Genomic DNA, 23,124 nt, shown 5'->3' on the forward strand with positions numbered 1-23,124 from the left:
TATATTTGGTGAGGTGTCAGAGCAAAATTTCTCATCAAATATACAAGTTGATTACTTTGTCTAGACGGATAAAGACACTGGGATCTCAAATATATCACAAGTAATTTAAAACTTCTGATCATGTCAGCTGTACTCATTTGATTAAATCCGGAATGAATTGAAAACATTGTCCTGAAGTAAAAATTTAAATTCTTCAGGAAAACAAGTGTTTATTCAGAAGTAATGACAGAAGGGAGTCTGCGTGTAGAGACAATGCAGACAGTACAGAGTGAAATGTGTCTTTTCAGATTATAACGTTGACTGTTGTCTTTTTACTGAAGGTTTAATTGAGGATGTGATGAACTTCACTCCTCGGGGGGGGGGATTACATAATTAACCGGAAAATTAAACCCACCGACTCCACATCAGGATATAGAGATAGAGTGCGTTTATTCTCAGGAGAGAAAGCCTTCACAAACACAAACAGATAAACACAGAGAGGACAAATGTGCTGTTTTCCTTCTCTGGCATGACCGCCGTGTTTGAATAACGCCTCGTCTCTGTGCTGCAGGATGAGAGGAGGCTGAGAGGAGGGAGGGAATCCTCCATTCTGTTTGATTTCAGGAAGTCAAAAGGTTTCTGAGAGCTTGTGACAAGACTGATTTCAGCCTGGTTAGACTGGAGGAACAGAGATCTGTGTTTTAATGTTGGTGCTTTTTTTTGCACAAACATACATACAAACTTACATTCACTTTACCTATCAAACGATTTTCTGTTGATGTTCCCAACTCGTCACATAGCCAAGACCCCTTGGCGGCGCTTTTTAAACTAACTAGCCGCTCACAGCAGCTTCATATTTACTGTACAGACATGAGTGTGGGTCATCGGACTCTCCGTCAGGAAATGGAGCAAATGGGAAATGAATGTATTTCCCCAAAAGTCTCTTTGTCGTTGCTAAAGCTAATTACCGGGTTGTGCCTTGGCTTATTCAGGTCAGGTATTGTCTCAGTTCATACCTCATGCAAGTTTTTATATTTGACACATTTGCATTTTACATTTAACTTTATATATATCTATATCTATATATATAGCTATATATATATATATATATATATATCTCTATATCTCTCTATATATATATATATCTCTATATCTCTATATCTCTATATATATATATATATTAGCATAGGTGTCATTTACACTGGGGACGCTGGGGACATGTCCCCACCACTTTTTGAAATGGCTGATTTTGTCCCCATCACTTTTTTATAGCATAATTTGTTAAAAAAAAAAACGTTCTGAAATGTAGCTTTCAGTTAAATACCAAATTAAAATGCATTTAGAAAGGTTCATTTGCACATTAAGAAAACATGCAATCTAATCAAAATATAGAAGAAACAAATGTGCATTGTCCAAAAAAAGGATTATAAAATAAACGTGCGGCACCAGTCAGCAACTTTAACAACTTCTTGACACGGTTTCTTTTTGGTTTTCCGTTCTCTCCCTCCATTATATTCAGCTATATTTATATATTTTGAAATGTGATGTGCTTTTACATAAATAAAAACATTTCCACCATAAACTGGAGCAGAAACCTTCACCAGAATGCAGGAAATGAAGTGTTCGAAGATAAAAGATTTCTCCTCCCCCAGACCCCCCGCTCATATATTTCATATATCTTTAAAACACCGTTTAAGCATCTTTTTGTCTCGTTGTCGAGGACTTAATATTGCGTATCGTTATGTCTCGTGAGCTAAGTGTCTCTTCACACCCCTAATCTGCGCCCCTTTGTCCCCACCACTTTTCAACACAAAGTGACACCCTTGTATATTAGTCACAGTGTTTAACTCAAAGATAAATAAAAGCTAAGATTTGAAAAATGTAAAGACTTTTCCAGACCAGACAGCCTTCTTCTATGCCTCCAGTACAAAAAAATACAATAATAATATATATTATTTTTATTATAATAATAAAGTAGAGTCGAGTTTGATACCATTTCACATATTCTAATTATGATAAATGGCTGTATGGCTGCATGAGACAGAAATAAAAGAGAAGAAATAAAAGAGAAGGGGAAACAAAAAGAAATACAACACAGTAAATGGCCTTATTTTTTTTATTTCCTTGAGTCGATATTAGAATGTGGAGCATTTACTTTCTTCCAGAATTCACTTAAAAATAGAAAATCCCAACCTTTCATTATGTGGTAAAAAAAACCCCTGTTCTTTCAGCATTTAAGGCTTTTAAAAGGATTTAATTTGGATACAGTTCCTAAACCTTTTAAAGCCCAGCAGACATCCTGCTCACTGTGAATACTGTGGTATAAAGAGAGACTACTGCATTATTTCTTGCATTGTGAAGCTGAACTTCACGTGGAGCTGCTGGCTGTTTCATTTTCTAGTTTTTTTTTTTAGCCCAATAAGCTGAAGAGATTTTACAAGCAGCTGTCACCTTGTTACAAGCCTGATTATCACCGTCCATGCTTTTGTGGAAATATCTTGAAAATTAAAAAAAGCAAGAAATGAAGAGCTAGGGGAAGAATACGAATAACTCAGGATTTAATTTCTCAGCACACAGTTTAAGAGGCTATTTTTTATTTTATTTTTTTTACATATCGTGTTTCACCTGGATGAAAAATCATTAAAGCTCTCAATTTCAGTCTAAAGCAAGCCCTTAGCTTCTCTCTGCGGCTGTCCCCTCATTATCATTAATTGCAAAAAAATGAAATTACAAATGTAAAAGTAATAAGACAGAGTACAAAATGATAGTGTCAGGGTAATTTAATGAGGCCTGTGCAGGGAGGAAAAAATGCACAGTGTGAAACCTCACCAGAAAAACAGCCGTGTAGGTTAATCATTATATAGCTGATAACAACCCATATTTAAACCAGGTTGTGACCTCTAATGGTAGAGAAAGTCAGGTGACGTAGTATAATGAGCGACAAAATGGAGACAGTGGGGTGGATGGATAAGTAAAGTAAAATTGCACAAGTTACACAAGTGACGTAAGTTCAAGTACCGTATGAAAAGGAAGTCCAAGGGGACATCCATCCATCGTCAGCCGCTAATCCTGTGTACAGGGGGGGGGCTGGAGCCAATCCCAGCTGACATCGGGCGAAAGGCGGGGTCCATCCTGGACAGGTCGCCAGTCCATCGCAGGGCCACACATAGACAAACCACCACACACACTCACACCTAAAGACAATTCAACCAATTAACCTAGCCTGCATGTCTTTGGTCGGTGGGAGGAAGCCGGAGCACCCGGGGAGAACCCACGCAGACACGGGGAGAACATGCGAACTCCACACGGAAAGGCCGGGGCAACCGGGGTTCGAACCCACGACCTTGTTGCTGCGAGGCGACAGTGCCAAGGGGGCATGTTGTCAGTTAAATAACATTTCGGAGATGACACATACTTATTTTAACCCAAACTACAATCTTTTCCTAAACCTAACCAAACTACAACCCATTTTTACAACAGGTTAACCCCTTGATGCCTGAATTTATTTACAATAAAAAAAGGTTAATGTTAAATTAAGTGGAAATTGTTAATTTGTCTATAGAACATAAATATATAAATTCGGGTATGACGTAGGTATGATGCAAATTAGCGACAACAGGCATTAACAAGAAACCAGTGCTTGCAAAAGCTTCCCGGGTACGTATTGAAAATGCACAAACAGGCATTTGGGGAAAACAAACGCAATCTCAGCTGCGGCCTGAAAGGAAGAGGTGTGATGAGAATTTGCGACAATCAGCATTAAGTGGTTAAACGTCATGTGACTTCAGTCCAGTACACCTGTCACTGGCCAACGCTCGTACATGTCGTTTTGGGGAACGGTCATATACATCATCGTCGTTGTTGTTACAGATATTAAAGTAACAGGAAAAGGTAAAACAGGTCTAGATTGGAGTCATTAGCCGACCCCACAAGTGTTCACTGACCTTCCAGCTCTAGTTATCTCTCTCATGTAACTGAGCTTGTTGGGGAGACGACAGTTAGACCGATCAGGTAGAGACAGTAGCTCAGGCTAGCAGATATCAGTGTTCTCTTGGAATCTGACATGGTTGAGTCTTACAAGAACGTTTACAAGAACTTACTGGCTCCGCAGATTAGAGTTCAACTCATGGAGAGTCGTAGATTCCAATATGACTTAGCATTGGAGTCTAAATAGCAGGTAGATATTGTTCTAGGTTAAGGCCAGCTAAAGATGACCTACAGGCACTAGGGGGAAGACAGAAACGTAAAAGGGACCAAAATATGTTCTCCTTCAGATTTGGTGTTGGCATTTGTGTTCACAGGTCGTATGCTGGCTGTATCTACTCGGCCGGGCTCGATAAACCATTCTATTCTTCACACCTGAACCTGGCTCACAATATTTCCTTAACATTCGTACTTTCCAGCGGTCATATGTCGTTTTGGAACGATTTTGTTGTTTAGGTATGACCTGTAGTGTTGTAGTCAAGACCGCCCAAACCGAGACCAAGTCAAGACCAAGACCAGAGTTTACCGAGACCGAGACAAGACCAAGACTTTTAGGGGCTGAGAGCAGTCGGGACCAAGACCGAGGGACGGCGAGACCGAGTCAAGACCAAGACCAGTTCCCTTCATTGCATGGCACACAATAAAATGTGGAACGAGATCATAGGTACTTCTCAAAGTGATCTGAAAGATCCACATACCCATTAAAACACCCACATACAAACACTAAGAGTTGAAATCAACGTAACCATCGCAGGGAGGGGTGACAGTCATTAATTAGGGTTATTGGTTGCATTGGATGTTAACAAATCAGACAATGCAAAAGCAATTTATTGATATTCCCAAAGTTATGTTCTTGAGTGGTCTTGAAATAAAATCCCGAGTCCTCAATGTCTGAGACCGAGACAAGACCGAGTCCAAAGACAGTCGAGTCCGAGACGAGAACAAGACCATCAAAAAGTGGTCTTAAGACCGGTCTTAAGACCAAGACCGGTCTCGAGTACTACAACACTAATGACCTGTAACTTGTTGGAACATTCAAGGCTACAAAAACAAAAGGTCAGTTTGCTTTTCTAATGTCTCCTGAAAGAAGAAATTCTAAATTATTAGACTACTGTTTCCATCACAAAAAATGGAAAAGCTTGACCACGCTGACCTATTGATTAACATTGACGAACCATTCCACCATCCAATTGAGTTGAAGTATACTGACCCTGTTAACGAACAAATTCTCACTCCCAACTTTTCACATATAGAAGTTTAGCCAAGATCCCTTGGCGTAACGTTTTAACTCTGTACCTTTTAGCGTCGTTTTTGGACATGTAGGGCTCTGAGGTCAAGTTAGCTATAATAACTATCCGACGTCCGGTTAGACTTTCAAAATAAAACTATTGGTCAACGTGGTGAAACGTCACAATAGGAATTCAGTTACATTACTTACATATGTCACATAACTAAGTTTAGAAAATCAATGTTGACCTTTAAGTAAACAAATACCGCCTATCTCCTATCTCCTGATTGAATAACCCGTTGTCACTTCCCGACTCGTCACATATGGACGCATGGTCAAGACCCATCGGCGTCAGTTTGTAACGCAATGGAGATCCCTATAGCGTCATAATTCAACGTAGTGGGGGAAGCCCTGTAGCGTCGGTTTTTGATGGTAAAGGCAGGTATATGATATTTAATAGAACAGACGGAGTGAGGAGGCGGAAGGAGGGCCAGAACCCTGACTTTGAACGAGGAGACCGGGTTCATGTCCCGTGTGAAACAAAAAGTCAACGTTAAATATTATTACGTAAATTGCGCAAGTTACTTAAATGTTAACCTACGTGTTAACTGACCTACGTAGTTATTTTAACCCAAACCATGATCTTCTCCTAACCTTAACCAAGTAGTTTGTGTCTAAACGTTTCACGACTTTAATAAGGTGCCGTTTCAAAATGGCGATATTTTGAAACGCTAGTGTTTTATTTTGAAAGTCTAACTTTACTGGATGTTGCGTATTTGTTGTTGCTAAGCATTGCTAACTTGACTGCGGAGCCTTAAACATCTGACGGTAAAGGGGTACCCAGGGCTTTAAAAAGCCACGCCAAAGAGCTTTGTTTGACGAGTCTGGAGTGACACTCCAGTCTCTAACCCACCTGTCCACACCATCCACCTCCTTACGCACACTTTTCTGTTATTTAAATCCCACATACACTAGCAATAATGTTAAAGGGCGTCCTCCATTGGTTGAGCTATGATGCTAAAGGCTCCCATTGCGTTACAATCAGGGGTCTTAACCATGAGCCCAAATGTGACGACTTGGGAGGGAGAACGAGTTTCTTTAACATGCTCACAATTACAAAGCCAACGTGCTGACTTTTACCCAAGAGAACACTCACTAATAATCTTGATGACACACTGATATTTCCTCCAGTTCCACCTTCAAGTTAAGTTTCCAGACATGCACAAGAAATTTCCAAATCTATTAACCAATTTGCAGGATGAAATCTTTTTTATCTTACGGATCCCATGACATTTCCTCTGTCCCCACCGACAGGACAGTATTTACATTTTTAGCTCCAGAACTAAACATTATCTTGTGGTTTAATGCTTCAAATACGGCATTATGCTTGACTTTTTACATTACAGTACAGATTTGTTTCTCTTTCCTGGATCTCTGTGCTCGGTTTCTGAGAATATATCCAGCTCAGTGAGCAGACACACACTACAACTAATCAGCCTCTCCAGCCACGGGAATAGTCATAATTCAAAGGCCAAAGAATTACTGAGCAAGGATCAATATCCCTGGGCTGTGTCCCGCTCATGAGGGGGCTACGATTTAGGTCAATGTATGCCCACAGTAATTATAAGTCAAGCTGTGAGAAGGAAATGTAATAAGACATTATCTGCAACAGGGAACGGGCTTTAACAAAAGGCTTGCAAAAGTAGAAAATGCATCAAGTGCAGTGCAGCAACACAACAGCACTGAGCCAAAGATGGACATGAAAATTATTCTTCAATAAAAGCATTATTATGGTGATTGAGATCAAACTAACAGAACACTTTGGGTTTCATGTGAAAAGGAATATTTGTCAGAAAGGATAATTCAAAGTAAAAAAATGATCCCAGGATGGATTCACAAAAAGAAGTCACAAAACAAGTGTTGTGCTGCCTTCGTTAATATTCAGTGTCACATGCTTTTTCACCATTTCAAAGAAGTTCCACATTGATTCATGCAGAGCTACTTGAGTTAACATTAAGAATGATTTGATTCTTAATAATGGTCAACACGGGCACCAGGGTAGGAGTCATCTGTACTGTTTTCTCATCCAGTCTTTCTTGTATTTGAGACAAAGTGGGACAGACCTCTATCTTTAGGATGGGAAGAACGGTGTCATCCTTCCCTCCTCGTCCTATTTCTCTACTTCTTTATCCTGAAAGAGAGGTTAGAGGTTTATCTAAACATATGAGTCACGCAATGAGTCAGGACCTCAGTTTAATGCCTCATCCGAAGGACGGCAGCTGCTACAGTGCAGCGTCCCGGGCATCTTATTATTAGGACCAGAGGGAAGACTGCCCCCTACTGGACCACCAACAGCAACTTAGTTTTCACAGTAGGTCTCCCATCCAGGTACTGGCCAAACCCAAACCTGCTTAGTTTAGGTCATTCAGCAGTAGCAGGGTTTTAATTTAGTATTATTTTTAGTTGTGTTCATTTAACTCTTTCTGCCCCTCTGTCTGCAGCCACTTCAGCCACTCTTATCTACTGTTTACACTTTCTACTGTGCAAACACGAATTTATCTAAAATGTACAAATAAAGTTTCCCGAACCTGAACTTCTCACTTCCCCCAGGCCCATGCAGACCAGACCTGCCATTCTCCACCTGTTCACCAGATGCCCTGTGACTTTCCCACATCCACTTACTCCCATGCCCAAATCACTTGTGCCTGCCAATACACCTGCCTCTCTTATCTCATCAGTCCTGCAGCGTGTATAACCACCCCTTTTCCTTTTGCCAGTTAATGTTGTGCCCTTGTGTTCCAGCCATCTGTACCTGTTCTCTGTTACCTGTGTTTTGACTTGCTGCCTGTGCATGTGATCTGCCTACCTGTCTGTCCTGGCCCGTCTGGATTTGTTTACTTGTTGGGACTTACTTTTTCTGCCCGGCTGTAAGCCTGTTAATTGGAACACTGATTTAGTAGAGTCCTTTTACTATGACCTGTTCTGCCTCAGTTTCTGCATTTAAGTCCTCAATGCTGTTGCCTCATAACACACCTGTGGCGCGAGAAATACGAGAAAGCGTGTATACTGCATTAAATTTAGCAAAACAACTCTAATTTAGGTAAGCTGTGCTTGCCAAATACTTCTGCATTAACAAAAGAATGTTTTATCTCTTCAATAGAAAAATAAAGCAAACATGCTATGTAAAATATCTTATCTATCTCCAATGAATATTTTAAATCAAATCCAGGTACCATATGATACTGGTTGTGAAGAAAGAAAAAAAAACCAAAAAAACATCAACTGTCACCATAATTGGCAACACTTAATTTAATTAAATCCTATATAAATTTATCTTGTGTACAGAAGGGGATTATTCGTACTGTGGGTGGTGCTTGACAAAAGGTCATGAAGTGTCCGAAATGGTAAAAAAGCTCTGTGAAATTTCATGAAAAACTTTTTGACATTTCCTGTGTGCAACTGGGAAACTTCAGCCCGGTATTGGCTCTAGATCAGAATCACGAGGTCACCAAAACCTTTAGGATTCATCCTCTGGTAACTGAGTGTTAGGTGATATCATTGAAATCGTACCATTAGTTAGTTATCTGGTGTACACAGTTCAACATTTGTCTTGAGGGTGGCTCTAGTGGACTTATTGTGGATGTTGGTTGCGTTCGAAAAAACTGCAACTAACTCTCGCTGACTTGCTAGTCCAAGGTGAGCTGCAGGCATCTGCAGGGGTGGGGTATAAAAACACTGCAGTCAAGTTGGACATAGATTCTAAATCCCGCTTTCACGGTAAAGCTGAGTGCCGTGTCAGGAAACTGAGTAGTGAACCCAAATGCAGACGTAGGCAAGGGGTATATTTAAACTAAACAAGTCCAAACAAAAGTAACATACCATCAACAAAATATAGTCCAATCAAGGCAGATGATCCAAAAGAAGTAATCCAACAGTCCAAACAAAGGTAAATCCAAACGGGGCAGAAACAATCCAAATCACAGAACCAAAACCAGGGAACAAAGCAGAACATTCAACGTAAGACGATGAGGATGCAACAAAGACAGAACAGGACTAAGGGCTTAAATACAGAGGAAAACGAGCAGGGAGGGAGTGCACAGGTGAACGACATGAGGAACTAATTAGGCACAGCAGAAACACAGTGAAACAATGCAGGGTGAAACAGGAAGGTGAAACAGACCATGAAACCAAAAACAGAACAGAACGGACAAGACAAAAATAAACTAACAGAACAAGAACAAAGCTTAAACTTACAACACCCGCAGAGTGTCTGAGCTTAGAACAATGGCTGATGCAAATGTTGCGAGATCCACTATTTGCCTTTGAAGGCGAAAGGTGGTTCCGACTTGGAGAAAAGCCAAAAAAAAAGCTACTGTGGTCATCGGACTCAGAAAACTGCAGCCGCCTTGCTCCCGCGAGAGTTTAATATCATGCGACACGGTGATGTTTTGCAGTACCAGCGAAAGTTGGACTAAATTTCTAACCAGCATGCCTTATGTTAAATCCATGCATCACATTAAGTCAGAGCTGCAAAGTGCTGCATGAAGTTAAACCTACTTACTGTGTAAAAGTGGAAAGTTTTGACCTGAAGGTGGCACTAAAGGAGAGTTCTGGGGAATCACCTGTGATTTATCTTCTGGGAACCATGAATATTCACAGCAAATTTCACAAAAATGCGTCCATTACTTTTAGAGTTACTGCGAAATTTCTGATCAGGCTCATCATCTGGGGAGTATTCTGAGCTCAGTAAATTTCCCTTTACATTTTCCTGTGTACAAGTAGAATTTTTGGCCTGGTGGTCGGCACACATCAAGGATCATCAAAATCATTATGATTCACCCCTAGAAGGAAGGTCATAGAGCATCCAAATGAGAATAATTCATCCTCTGGGGAAGATGAATAAGTGCATCTAGGAATATACTGTATAATTGGTAGTAGAGGAAAGTTATTCTTCTGGAGTGATTATCCAAAGTTCCAGTTAAGGGGAGATTTTGAACTGTTGATGATGGTCAGAGGGTCCCCAAAACCTTTGGAGAGCATGAATGTAGTTACTTAATTTCATGAAAGACCGGGCAGTAGTTAATAGGATATTAAAAGGTGCTGACTACAGTGCAGGCTACAGTGCTACAGGGGACGAAAGGGTTTTAATTACATTCAAATCCAAAGCTAAGAGTGACTGAATGTTAATTGAGTGGGGAATCAAGTAACTTTACAAATTAGTTTTTGACTGAATGACTACGTGTATCCAACTTGATGAGAAGTCAAACCTTCTCTGACCTACAAAAATGGACCACAAATTAAGTCAATTTCAGTTTGCTACCAATCTAACACATTAAAATCTACCAGATTTATCATCTGGGAATCAGCAAGTAGAGCCATTATGTTGTCGTGTCATCTGAATTATTCACCACTTGTGATGTAATTTCACATCACGCACCGTGCGAGTTCCCACTAAATGTCCTCCGTCAGTGTACTCAATGACCGGCTTGTTCCAGCTCTGGCATGAGAAGGTCATATGTGGATTAAGGTGAATATAATGCATCTCTCTCGATATTAAAAGTTCCCTGCCTAAAGCGCAGCCGCTATCGATGCTGCTCCAGCAGGCCAAAGGGCTCAGAGTCTGAACCTCGCCTGCTTCGACAGCTGTGGCTTTATTGGATTTTCTCTTGAGTGTCTCCAACAGCCGTAGCAGCTGTTTAAACTTGCAAAAGAACAGTGCTGCATAATTAAAGAGTGTAGATACAAAGAGCAGTGTGTGACATGATACCGCGAGCCTGATATACTGATAGACCGATTCTGCTGTACAGGAATGCCATCACAACTCTAGAGGTATTCGCTCGCAGCATGTCTGCATTATAAATATGGTCATTTTCACTCAGGGACTGCCGCGCTGTTACATAACATGTCAGTCCTTACATAAAGCACAGAAGAGCCTGTTAAAAATGTTCTGCAGCACTGGAGCCCTGCTGGGTTTCATTCCAGAGAGCTACACCAGGTGGAAGCTGAAATTAACTGGATAGAAGGACAGAGACCGATTCAAGTGTCCAGGTCATAGTTCTCCAAGGAAGTTTAAAATCAGAGGCTACTGAACTTGGTTGAGAGTACTTGAAGGGGCTGGTAGGGAATCCCAGCTATTTAACCTCTGTGGGGTCCTTATCAATGTGATGGATGCTGCTTTGATTGTTAGTCCTGCTGGCAGCTGGAACGACAGTTATTATGGTCATTAGGGTCACCTGAGGCCAACCGGTGGTCGTGGGCATGGGAAGAGATGAAAGGACAGCAGTGTAGGTGGGGGATAAGTGGCGTCTCAGAACTCCTCCCCTGTTGAGAGACGGTCTATCCACTCTGGTGTAAATGGCTTCGTTCACTCCTATCAAACCATCTGTCCAAAATATGAACGTTCGTTTGTCATCAAACGATTATTGTTATCCTTCAGATGTAGGTAAACTGCTGAGTCTTGACCTGAGGAGTTAGCCCTTCTGTATTTAGCCGAGCGTTTGTGTAATCGTTGTTTAGTTTTCAGTTACGTGACACGCGTGGTGACCTGGAGGGCAAAACAACAGACCAAGATAGGAGCTCATACCCTCGGAGAGACCCTGCAAAAGCTGTTAAATTTTATTTTAGTCACCTCCAGTGTTGGGCAGTGACACGATACTGCCCAACACTGGAGTTAACATTGCTTTTCCCAGTAACTAGAAGTGTAACAAATTACTTTTCTAAAACAGTAATATTATTACAGTTACTTGTTACTGAACGCACCATCCTTGATCTAAATCCACAACTGTGCGGCAGCTCAGCGGCACCTGACTGTTGTTCATGTCCGCTGATAGCCAAAACTAAAGGGAGAAAGTAGGACGAGGGAGAGCGGCGTTCTTTCCCCAGGTGTAAGTAGCTGCTGCCATCATTGTGTCACAGTCTAAGATGCAAAGAACATTGTTGTCTGTTGTAAACTCTGTGACCAGCAAAAAGCTTTCAACCGCGAACATTTCTACATCTGATTTATTGAAGCATAACGTAACTGCTCTTATAAACAGGCTACATGTGCAGAAACAGCTGTTCAAAAGTCGGGATTTACTTGCTTTATTTTTTATTTCAGCCGGTGGTGTTAAGAAACGTTAGACCTAGGCTATATGCTCTGTAAAAAACACACTCCAGCTGCTGTTATGAATATGATCTTAGCTAAAAAGTCGGGAGAGACTGCTTTGTTTGGGGGTGAAGGGGGTGGTAGTGAAAGCAGTGTTTCCCATAATCAGCCTATAATTTGGATAATTGATTTTCCAATTTTGTTACCCCCCCCAGACACACACACACACACACACACACACACACACACACACACACACACACCACTGTCATTCTGTGGGAAACACTGGAAAGTTACGAGTAACGTAATTAATTACTTTTATCACCCAGTATTACGTGAAGTAATAATATTACTTTTTTAAGGTGTAATAAGTAACTCGTAATATATTAAAATTTCTGAATAACTTGCCCAACGCTGGTGACCTGTCAACTCAAGAAAAAGATAGATATGGACACAAACTGCAAGTGTTGGGCACTTGCGATCCATATACAGCACCAGCGGCCGTATTTCCGCCAGGTCCCTGCCAGCACGCGACTGTGGTCATGTTTAATTTACCTTGTATGGAATCCCTCACCTAACACAGCTAAGGCTTGTCTCCTCGTCAATTAGTGCATCCGAAAGCACAACCAACATCCATTGTTTCACTTGCTTCCAGGGATGTGGTGTTGTTGAAAACCCCCAGAAGTTTCTCTGACTCCCCAGACACGTATGGAATCACGACGTTGTTGCTCATTTGTTCTTCCTGGATATTGTGGCTGTTTTCACAAAGGTCCAGTTTGGACATCCACGAGCTAAGCGATAAGTTAAGGGAAGATAAGCGCCTCCTTCAGGTGTTTATGCTCGTACTCTTGGACTTGGGCACCTGTTGGTATTTTATCAGCTCGGTGGTTCTGATAACTCCTTGTTTATGCTCCAGAGGGTTTTCTGTATAATCCAATGTGGAAGCTCCTGTCCTCTTTAATGTGTACGGCACAGTCCAAGAAGGGCTTCAGAAGAGGAACATGAGACAACATATCAGCTTTTATTTCAGTCTGAACAACTTAGAAGCTATAAATGAACCTTGAGTTAAGATTCGTTTGTCAAACAGCTATTTCCAAGTTGAGGAATGAACTTTCAAACTTATCAATAATGTTCACGTTCAGATCGACTTCAGCCCTGCGTAGAAAAAAAAAAAAAACTCACTACCCTCAAAAAAACCTTCAGAGTTTTCTCACAAAATATTTGCCAGGCTCAACTTTTGCGAGAATGCAACTCAAATCAAATCCATGCACAGTCACATTAGTGCAGTTTACTTTGCAACATGAACGGCGTATTTACAGTATTTACCTCACAATTGTTGCAACGAAAAGTGTTTTAAAAAACTGCTGCCGTGATATGTTTCCAGTGTTGAAAAACCCCGTCTCAGAGTATCACAAGCTGCACTGTGTCAGGATCGGCTGAGTGACACAGGACACTGGAGAGTGCTGGTACAGTTTGTCAGTTTTATTGCAAACTGAAGCAGAAACTCACTCTTACAGGCATTAGTGGCAGGCAAAGTCCACACTAAGGCAGCAACAATCCCACAGCTGAACTGCGCACAAAAAGGTGCGCTCGACATAACGATGATGACCGGACAGAGAATGAACAGAAGTGAGAAACTTTTATACAGACCCGGGACGACACACACCAGGCGGGCAGGGTAATGAGGCACAGGTGAGACACATCAGGGCAATCAGGGCAGACAGCGCAGATGACAGACACAGACAACTCGGACCAGGATGGTGCGACTCTGCAGAGTTTTGGTTCCTGGTAAAACTCACGGATCCGTCATTCTGGCTTCATGGATCATATTTTATGTCTCACATGAGCAACACGCCCTCCCTTGTGTTTATTTATTTATAACTTGTGTTGTGGGTCAGATCATTTTAAAGGATGTCCCTGGTAATTCCTTTTTGATGATTTATCTGATGTTATAGTAGATTATTTTTTATATCATCTAAGTGAATCAAGTAATGACTGAGGGCCTGCAGCTCAGAGACGGTGTGTGTCCGCTCAAACATAAACACACACCGCATTCGCAGACATTCAAAGGCTTGAGGCAAAAAGATTCGCGCTGTCCTTATTGCAGCATTCATCACTGAAAATGTCAAATGTCAGGATTCATGTACTACATCTCATTTTACTGCTCACTATAGAGTTAACCGAATGTTTATTATGGAGGGAGCAGTGATTGAATGGGAGCTGCTGAAAACTGCAGTATTTCAGGTTCCACTTGTTTACAGCGGTTCTTTTATTTACCTGCCATGTCAAATTTGGATTAAATGCACTGAGCCATACACATAATGAATTTCCCAGTTTTGAATTTCTCTCTGGGTAAATTGCCACAAATCTGATTCAAATGTAAATATGCGTTAGAGAGAATTAAAAGGCAACATTACCATGTCTGTTTTTTTTTAAGCCATGATGGCACTGAATGGTAATGAGTTCTTTGACGGTGGGTCTGTTTAATATGCAGGTGTAGTTAATTATGGTGGCTATTAGGTCTTTTCTATTGTATGTCCTTTTTCAGAAAATCAATGACTAACGCAGTTTAAGACGATGTGATTGGTGCTGCTTCCGAGCTGGTGTGCAGCAGTGTGTGACCCCACTCCCTCTTTACAAATACTGAAATACTCTCCAGAGCTCCACATGTGAATTCAGGGTTTGAGGCTGAAGAGCAGTTGGCAGAAGGAAGAAAACCCACAGAAATGGACCTCCGAAATGCAGAAGTGTCCTGAATGTGTCATCCCTCCAGGGAGCCGGTCGATGCGGCGACATCCTGATGCTGCTGGTCACTGAACCAGACAGGGGCTCCCTGCCATGAAGGACAGGTTAGTGTCAGTACTGAGGAGAGAGAATCGTGCTTTAATTCAAGGCTGGATAAAAACTGCATTTCCACACATCATAAAGACAGAGAAGAGATGTGAAACCTGGGTAATAAGAGGAGCAAGACTTCAGCTGTAGCTGCTATAACCAATAAATTTATATTAACAATGGATCGAAGTGTTGCTTTAGCCTTGTTTAGCTTTGGAACATTTCTCAGCGTTCCCACTCTTTAAGTGACGTTCCCGGGAGGGCTTAGGGCCGTCCCACTGTCAAATCATCAAGTGTGCGAGGGCTCTCTCCGCACACACTTTGCATGAGGGAATTGCCCACAGTTCATAGCGTTGTGACGTGAAACACGGGGGTTATCGGGGGAAGCCTAGAAGTGAGAGAAAAATCCCGGAAAATATGCCTTGAAAGAGAAGAAGAAGAAGAACGGTAAACAAACAAGCATGCAAGGAGCAACCGACGTCACCATGGTTGGGAAAAAAAAGGTTTACATTGATTTAAGATGGGAGATAGATCACGTGACATCAGGGGAATGCAATATACCCAATGCACACCCAGTTCATATTTATCTATACGTTTCTGCTTAATGATGCTGGTTCTAATTTATCAGAACTTTTACATGTACACAAGTGATGTCCCCAGATCCAGGTTAAAAACTAAAGGTGGCCGAGCCTTTTCAGTAGCTGCTCTTAATCTTTGGAATACTTTACTTGTTGGAATAAGAATTGCCAAGACTGCTGGCACTTTCTAATCATTGCTAAACACCCATCGCTATTCATTGGCCTTCTAACAAAGTTGAGTAGTGAAATCTTTTGACCTTTTCTGCTGTTGCTGTCGTGTATTCTGAACCTGGAAAGCACTTTGGTCAACTAGTGTTGTTTTTAAATGTGCTATATACTTAAACTTGAACTTGATGGTGTGTCGACCAACAATAGTGCACTGATTATTGACGAATATATATTATTAATGACGGTAACCGCTCGTCCACGCTGTAGGGCGAGAGCCTGCAAGACGTACAAATCAGGCAGTCGCTCCCTAAAGTGCCTCGGCCGCAAAGAGAGTAAAAAAATGTTAAATAAAAAGTGTGCAACACGTTCATGGTAACGTGATAATGTGTTGAAATGCTGTCCCATTCCTAGCATTTTCAGCCCTTGCAAACGATCACTTACCAGGTGACGACAGTTAAAACTCTGCGAGGGTTCAGGTTTTAGGGTTTAGGGGGTGACATTGAGATTGGGCCACTGGTTTGGTTTCCCCTCAACATAAGGTTGTGGAAATCGACATGGCGGATATAGTGCGAAGACTGGAGTTTGCATTCAATCAGAGTAATGTTTGCCTTTTTACTAACTGTAACCACAATCCTTCCTTAACCTTAATAATATCTGGCCCGCAGACAGATTGCTTTGATAGCAGAAAAATAAAAAATTAATAAATTGCTAGCGGCTGATGCTGAAATAGATCTCAGTCATGACAGCAGCAGTTACTCACATAATCACTTTCTCTTAAGTGATTGTGCCTCCAAAATAAAAGCGTGAGAATGTTTTTTGCAGCAATGCTTCATGTTGAGTTTATTGAGAGCTCTTACTTTGAAAAGTTCTGAAGGACATTCGCTTACTTGACACACCACTGTGAAAGCCGTCAGTTTCCCTTGAATTTCCTCAGGGAAATGAAAATTAGCGTCCGCAGGTTTATGAGTGCGTATCAAACTCCGGGACGCGCACGCACTGCAGCACATGCTTTATTGCAAGCATGTGAAAAAGTGTTGTTATAGGCTAATCTATTTGTATAACGAGGGAGGGAAAAAAAGTCTGCTGGATTTTGGGTTCGATCTCCAACAGGAGTCCCGCACTCTACCTACTGAGCTAAACGTGCACGTTAGTATTCAAGGTAATTTGACTGACCGCCATGTAACAGCTTGAAACAAATTTGGCCCGATGTCAGACTTATTTACCGCTGATCTAGGTGTTGTGTGTACAACTTCTTGCTCTGACAAAAAAGTGGCCAATTAATCATCAATTAATGCTGCGTTTAATTCCCCCAGTTTGTCATAGAGTGTTTCACACTGGTTTACCACATTCACCATCTACCATGCTAACATCTGCTAATTAGCATTAAATACAAAGTAAAGCGGAGGCTGATATATTCAGCTGTGCGGGTATTTGGCATTAATTCAAAGGATCAGACGTCAGTAGCTCCACACTTTCTCTTTCCTCACAGGTATTTACGGTCAATTAAACACCAGTGAGCTCACATTAGATGAAACTCCACCCGGGACCTGGTTGGACAGGATTTGGATGGTTGGGAATTATGTGCAGCAGAAATTCACTACAGACTCACTGAAGTACGGAGAGAAAAGACATTCTATCATTCTGCAGATAATTCCCCAGTAAATGAGAGAATACTGGCATGAAACCTCTCCACATTATGCTGCAGACCCTGCAGAGCCCTATCAAGGACGCCTGGGGGGACCCAAGAATCCGCTCTGGGAAGCGGAGTCTTGGGTCTGCATCCATAAAAAGGAGATAAAAAGAAACTTCTGAAGCAGCTTCTGTCTTTGAAAGAAAGTCTGTTTTTAAGTCAGTGGAGTTTTGAACTGGGTCATACTGTCATTGGCAGCTCTGCTCTGGGTCTGGTCCTCTGTGTACCCGAGAGCCCTCCTCTGTCCACTTATGACTGATGCCCCTGCAAACTGGGTTAGCTTACTATATAGTACACATATAGATACCTTATAGTACATGTGATAAATCCTGAGCTCTTAGCTCTCCTCACAGTGTATGACTGGCTTTTGGATTTATTAGTTTATATACAGTTTAGCTGTTGACTTGATACTTATACATGAGTATTTCTATTTTAAGACACTTTTTACCGGCTCGTTTCTCCACTACATTCAGATTTATACTACTGCTGGGTATCGACAGGCGCAGGCCCCCGAGCAGATCTGACCACCCGAGCACATCAGTGGTTGCACTGGTGCGCGTAACATTTCGCAGGACAATTTTTTTGACCGCCGTATCTATCTTTTTGTGTTTCCCCCGGAACTCATTTGTTGAAAAAGGTGAGAGCCAATCAAAAGCAGAGAAGGAGCGCTCGATTTATACTCCTGCTGTGACTCGATGCCGATACCTGTGGCGTTGGCAACGCAGGGACCCTCGCATTTATACTGGCGCATTGTTGGCTGTGTTGCTCTGCAACTGTGTGTTTGAAATTGCGTAAAACAGGCAGTTTTTTGAATTTCCAGTTTAGCACTTTAAACATCAGCACTTTTTAAGTTTTGTTTTACAATAATGAAGTTTTGGCCGTTTTTTGTTTGTGCTGTGATTCAAATAAATACAAAGATTTACCTGCAGGTGTTCCTATTAATAATCATTTACAGAACTATCACTGTGTTTGGGAAATGACAGAAGGTTAGAAAATACTGTTATAGCTCTAAAGATGCTTATACAAGAAACACGTGCATTGTCCAAAAGCTGATTACTGAATTATATTACATTATATTTTTATATTTTGAATTCGCACCTGCCACCTTAATTTTGCTTCCCTTATATAAATAAAGACATTTCCTCCATAACTTGGTGCAGAAAATGTCTCCGGAATGCAGGAAATTAAGTTGTTAATGCGGACCTATTTATTTCCACTTCAAGCACTGAGTGCACCTAAATGAAAAATGTAATGTTGCGCTGAGTGCAACCAATGCAAAAAGTTAGTCTGGAGCCCTGTTTGGTGTAAACTGTCCGCCTGCTTGTGAATAAACACAGAGGAAGCAAACCTTCTCAGCCTGGGGGTCCTGCGTTTGTGCTGATGTTCGGTGAAAGTCGTGCCTCTCAAGTCTTACTTTCATGCAGGAGGCTGAAGCTCATGTTCAGTCACAGAACTGCATTTAACGGTTGCATCTATATTAACCATAACACCTAAACGTAACCAAACGCACCGCTGTAGCTCAGTGCGCTCTGAGCAGAAGGAGCAACAGGTGGAGATTTTGTTTGAGAAAACTATTTGCATTTAATTCTGCCTGATCATTTGAAACACTGAGATAATGATCATAAAGTGATAATGTGCAACCATCTATTTTATTTTAGTAAAGGCTTTTAAATAAATGTCTAAATGAAACAGTAGTAAGCAGCTGTGTAAGCAGCACTCAGACCACTTTGTGTGCTTTTGCTCTTTAACGTTTTAAATCCAGGTGTTAATGAGTCTCTTTCCTCCTCATCTTTGGGGATCAGCTGAGCTCTCTGTGATCCATCTCTTAACACTTTGGACCTGTCAAAGAGACAAATTGCAACTCCTCGAGGCGAGAAACAGGAGGTAAATGTAGAAGTAACCTCCAGCCCCGTTTCAGCCCACTTTCCCATCGCCTCGGGCAACTCTGCGACTTTTACCACAGTTTAGTAACTTCATTAGAGAAGGGACTTTACACCTTCCCTTTACTGCAGAGACTACTACTCTCACAATGACCCTGAGTAGATGACTGACATATGGAACCTGAAGAGGAAAAGATAATAACAAGAAAGTCCCAAAACACCTGGGAGAAGTTAGAGAAACATTTTCCCCTCCTTCAGCAAATTAAGACTCAATGGCCCTTTTGTTCTACAGGAACTTAAATGAGGGACAATAACCGACAAGTTTCACACTCTGTGCTGATAACCACCTGAAGCACAGGTGTTATTCTGCATATAATATGGCCTTTTGCAAACAAAATGCTATAATCAAACTAGTATAGAATAGAGCACAATATATAATTAAAACCTTCCAGTGGAGATTAGTTTACACACAGTGGCTCTCTCTCTCCCTCACTCTTACCTCTTCTACAGATGTCTTTTATATTTTGTTTATCCTCTGTCACAGGTTCCGGCGGAAACAGAGATATACACACGGCCAAACACTGCAAGAAAAATTACAGAAAAATAAAAGGAACACATGTAGACAGAAAAACTATCAAGAGGGCGTTTTGGTCCCAGACCTATACTTTTGCCGACCAAAGCGGCAGATTCATTGTAAACCAACCAATAACAATCTCAGCAACACTTCTTCCACAAATGTTTCCTTTACTCCCTGAACAGCACTTTAAAAAAGGATGTAATTGGTCCCTCTGTCGTCTTTTAAATGGTGATTATCTGAAATGTCCAGATCTGCAAAATACAGTAGAAACAAGAGTAAGAACCTCGTACCAAGTCTCACAATGTTGTCTCAACAGGTCAGATCATGGGAAGCCCCAGGATACTGAAGGGAGAAAGGGTAATTACTTAAATAATTCAGTTAATTCAGTAACTCATGCTGCTCTCTTATTTATGCTTTTATATCCCACTTTAAACTCAGCCAGTTTATTCTTTTGAAACAATAACAGACCATGTCAAACGATCAAGATAAGCACACAGACAGTATTCTCAGATATTAGGATATACTGTAAAACCTGCATATACATCAGCGTTTGCATTTAAATTGGTATTAAAATATTCACAGAATACAAACTAACATTTCTGCACATTTTTTAAAGAGGTGGTATTCTACTTTCATTTTCAAAAAACACCATAGTTTTTTCCATACTGCACATTGCTGCAGCTCCTCTTTTCACCCTGTGTTGAACACTTCGTTTTACCTATGGAGTGATACATCTTGTCTCTAAATGATCTTTGTTGGGAGTTGCACATGCTCAGTTCCTAGTTAAGGACTACTAGCCAATCAGAAGCAGAGAAGGGCGGGTCAGCGAGAAGCCGGTAAACAGCTCGGGTTCAGCCGTACGTGTTGCCGACCAGCTTGGCAACATGGACTGGAGCGAGAGTTTCAGAGCGGTGAGTTATTAATCTGTATCCATAAAGTTTTAACTGAGCTCTGTCTCTACATCACAGGAACAACTTTATGTCCACTGACTGCCTGGAGGGGAGCTAGTGTTTGGAAAGGAGAGGAGAGTCACAGGGATGAAAGGGAAGCTGCTGGACTACAAACGAGCTGTTTTCAGGCAGATCAGAGCAGAGTTTTCTGTGGGAGATGGGAACTCCCTTTGGGCTTTTTCACTTTGCAAACCTATTACATGCACAATAAAGATATAAAACTCAATAAAGGGGAGGGGAAAAAAAGCATAATACCACCTCTTTAAGGTTTTCTAAAAACAGGTTTGAACCCAAAATCAGTAAAACGAGCTAAAAATCTAAACAAGGCAGGCAGGTGAGATGTAGCAAACTCATCCAATAGTAGGTCAGGATCCAGAACAAAGGTGCATCCAAGCCTATCAACTGCATCCACGTTTCCCTCACTTGAGTCTTTTATTTGTGTCTTAGTTGAAAAATCTTTCTAATCAGTGAAGGAAGTTGTTTGTGGTCCTTTTGTTGTTCAGCCCTGCAATGATCACAGATTTTTAACTAGATGTTGGATCAGAAAACAAGTTTCAGTTCAGCAACAAACTGCAATGATGTATCAGATCAGTCAGAGCAGCTGTAACGTCCCAGTGATTCCCCACACATAGACTCACTTATATTAACTGGCACCTAGGTAGACTGCGTCAAATCAATAAGCCAGATGAAACACATCAGTTAGCTAAACTTCAAATGTGCCTTCAGGACTGTAATTTTCTAATGTTAAACTCAGACAAAACTGAAGTTATTGTTCTGGGGCCTAAGCACCTCCGTGACGCATTATCTAAAGATATAGTTTCCCTGGATGGCATCGCCTTGGCCTCCAGCACCACTGTGAGGAATCTTGGAGTTATCTTTGATCAGTTTAAGTCTCACATTAAGTAAAAAACAAGTAAAAATAAGATCGCTATAAGTCGCTAGAAGTTAGATCTCTTGATGTGTGATATAACGTTACCGTATGAGAGAGATTACCACAGCGGAGGACGGCATATTGCAGTTGTTTTCCATGTCTTGGAGAAATCCTGTAAAAAGTTGTCGCTTCTGTTAACGTCAGAGCCATCGTCGACTACTGATGACGTATCGGGTTCCTGAAGGGTTGTTCCATTTCGTAGGGGAATAGTTCAACCCCTTTGCTCTTGTAACTCTGTTTTAAGGGCCAAGGGGTACACTTGAAAACAAGTGCAAGGTCTGAAATGGGATTGACCCTAAGTATCTAATGTCTACATAAATAATAGCAATTTAAATTACATTTATTCATTTAGCTGATGCTTTTTATCCAAAGCGACTTACAATTGCTAAGTACTGTATGTCAGAGATCGCACGCCTCTAAAACAACTAGGGGTTAAGCGTCTTGCTCGGGGACACAATGGTGGATGGGTCACAGTGCGAATTGAACCCGGGTCTCTCACATCAAAGGCATGTGTCTCATCCATCGCACCATCGCAACCCCCTTTAAACCATATGTTTACAAAACTCACATTATGATTGGTGTTTATCAATTTGTCTCCATTTGAAAAGCTGAAAACTTTTAAATGAATAAATAAATTTAAATGAATAAATAAATATGATATATATATATATATAGGTATGTGTGTAAAACAAACATGCATTAAGTACTGAAAAACGTAAATAATCCTTATTTGTTTTTGTTATTTGAGTGCTTTAACAAGTGTAAAGAATAATACAAAAAAAAAAACAAGATAAGAGCATGAAAACATTGAAAAGACTAAAATACAGATAAATATAAAATTAGTAAAATACAATAAAATAAAAGGGATAAAATAAAGTCAAATAAGATCGGGAAAGGCTCTCCTATAAAAGTATGTTTTAAGAAGGGACTTAAAAGAGTTCACTGACTCAGCCGACCTGATTTCCTCGGGCAGGCTGTTCCAGAGCCTCGGGGCCCTGACAGCAAACGCTCTGTCCCCTTTAGTTTTCAGTCGAGACTCTGGAACAGACAACAGACCTCTGCCCGAGGATCTCAAGGTACGTGCTGGTGCGTATGGGACTAAAAGGTCTGAAATATAACAAGGCGAGAGGCCATGAAGAGCTTTAAAAGTGATCAATAACATTTTAAAGTCAATTCTAAAACATACTGGGAGCCAGTGTAATGAAGCTAAAATAGGAGTAATGTGGTCATATTTCTTTGTTCT

General features: G+C 41.1%; 1 long non-coding RNA gene across 1 annotated transcript in view; it reads left to right on the forward strand.

Moving 5' to 3' along the window:
* The first annotated feature begins 14,796 nt into the window (after nucleotides 1–14,796).
* LOC123977959 overlaps nucleotides 14,797–23,124 on the forward strand; it is a 20,884-nt gene continuing 12,556 nt past the window's right edge. The window contains exon 1 of the long non-coding RNA XR_006826813.1: nucleotides 14,797–15,124. This is a non-coding gene — a long non-coding RNA (uncharacterized LOC123977959). The remainder of the gene's footprint in view (nucleotides 15,125–23,124) is intronic.

This window comes from Micropterus dolomieu, linkage group LG10 (genome assembly GCF_021292245.1).
Source record: "Micropterus dolomieu isolate WLL.071019.BEF.003 ecotype Adirondacks linkage group LG10, ASM2129224v1, whole genome shotgun sequence".
Lineage (NCBI taxonomy): Eukaryota > Metazoa > Chordata > Actinopteri > Centrarchiformes > Centrarchidae > Micropterus > Micropterus dolomieu.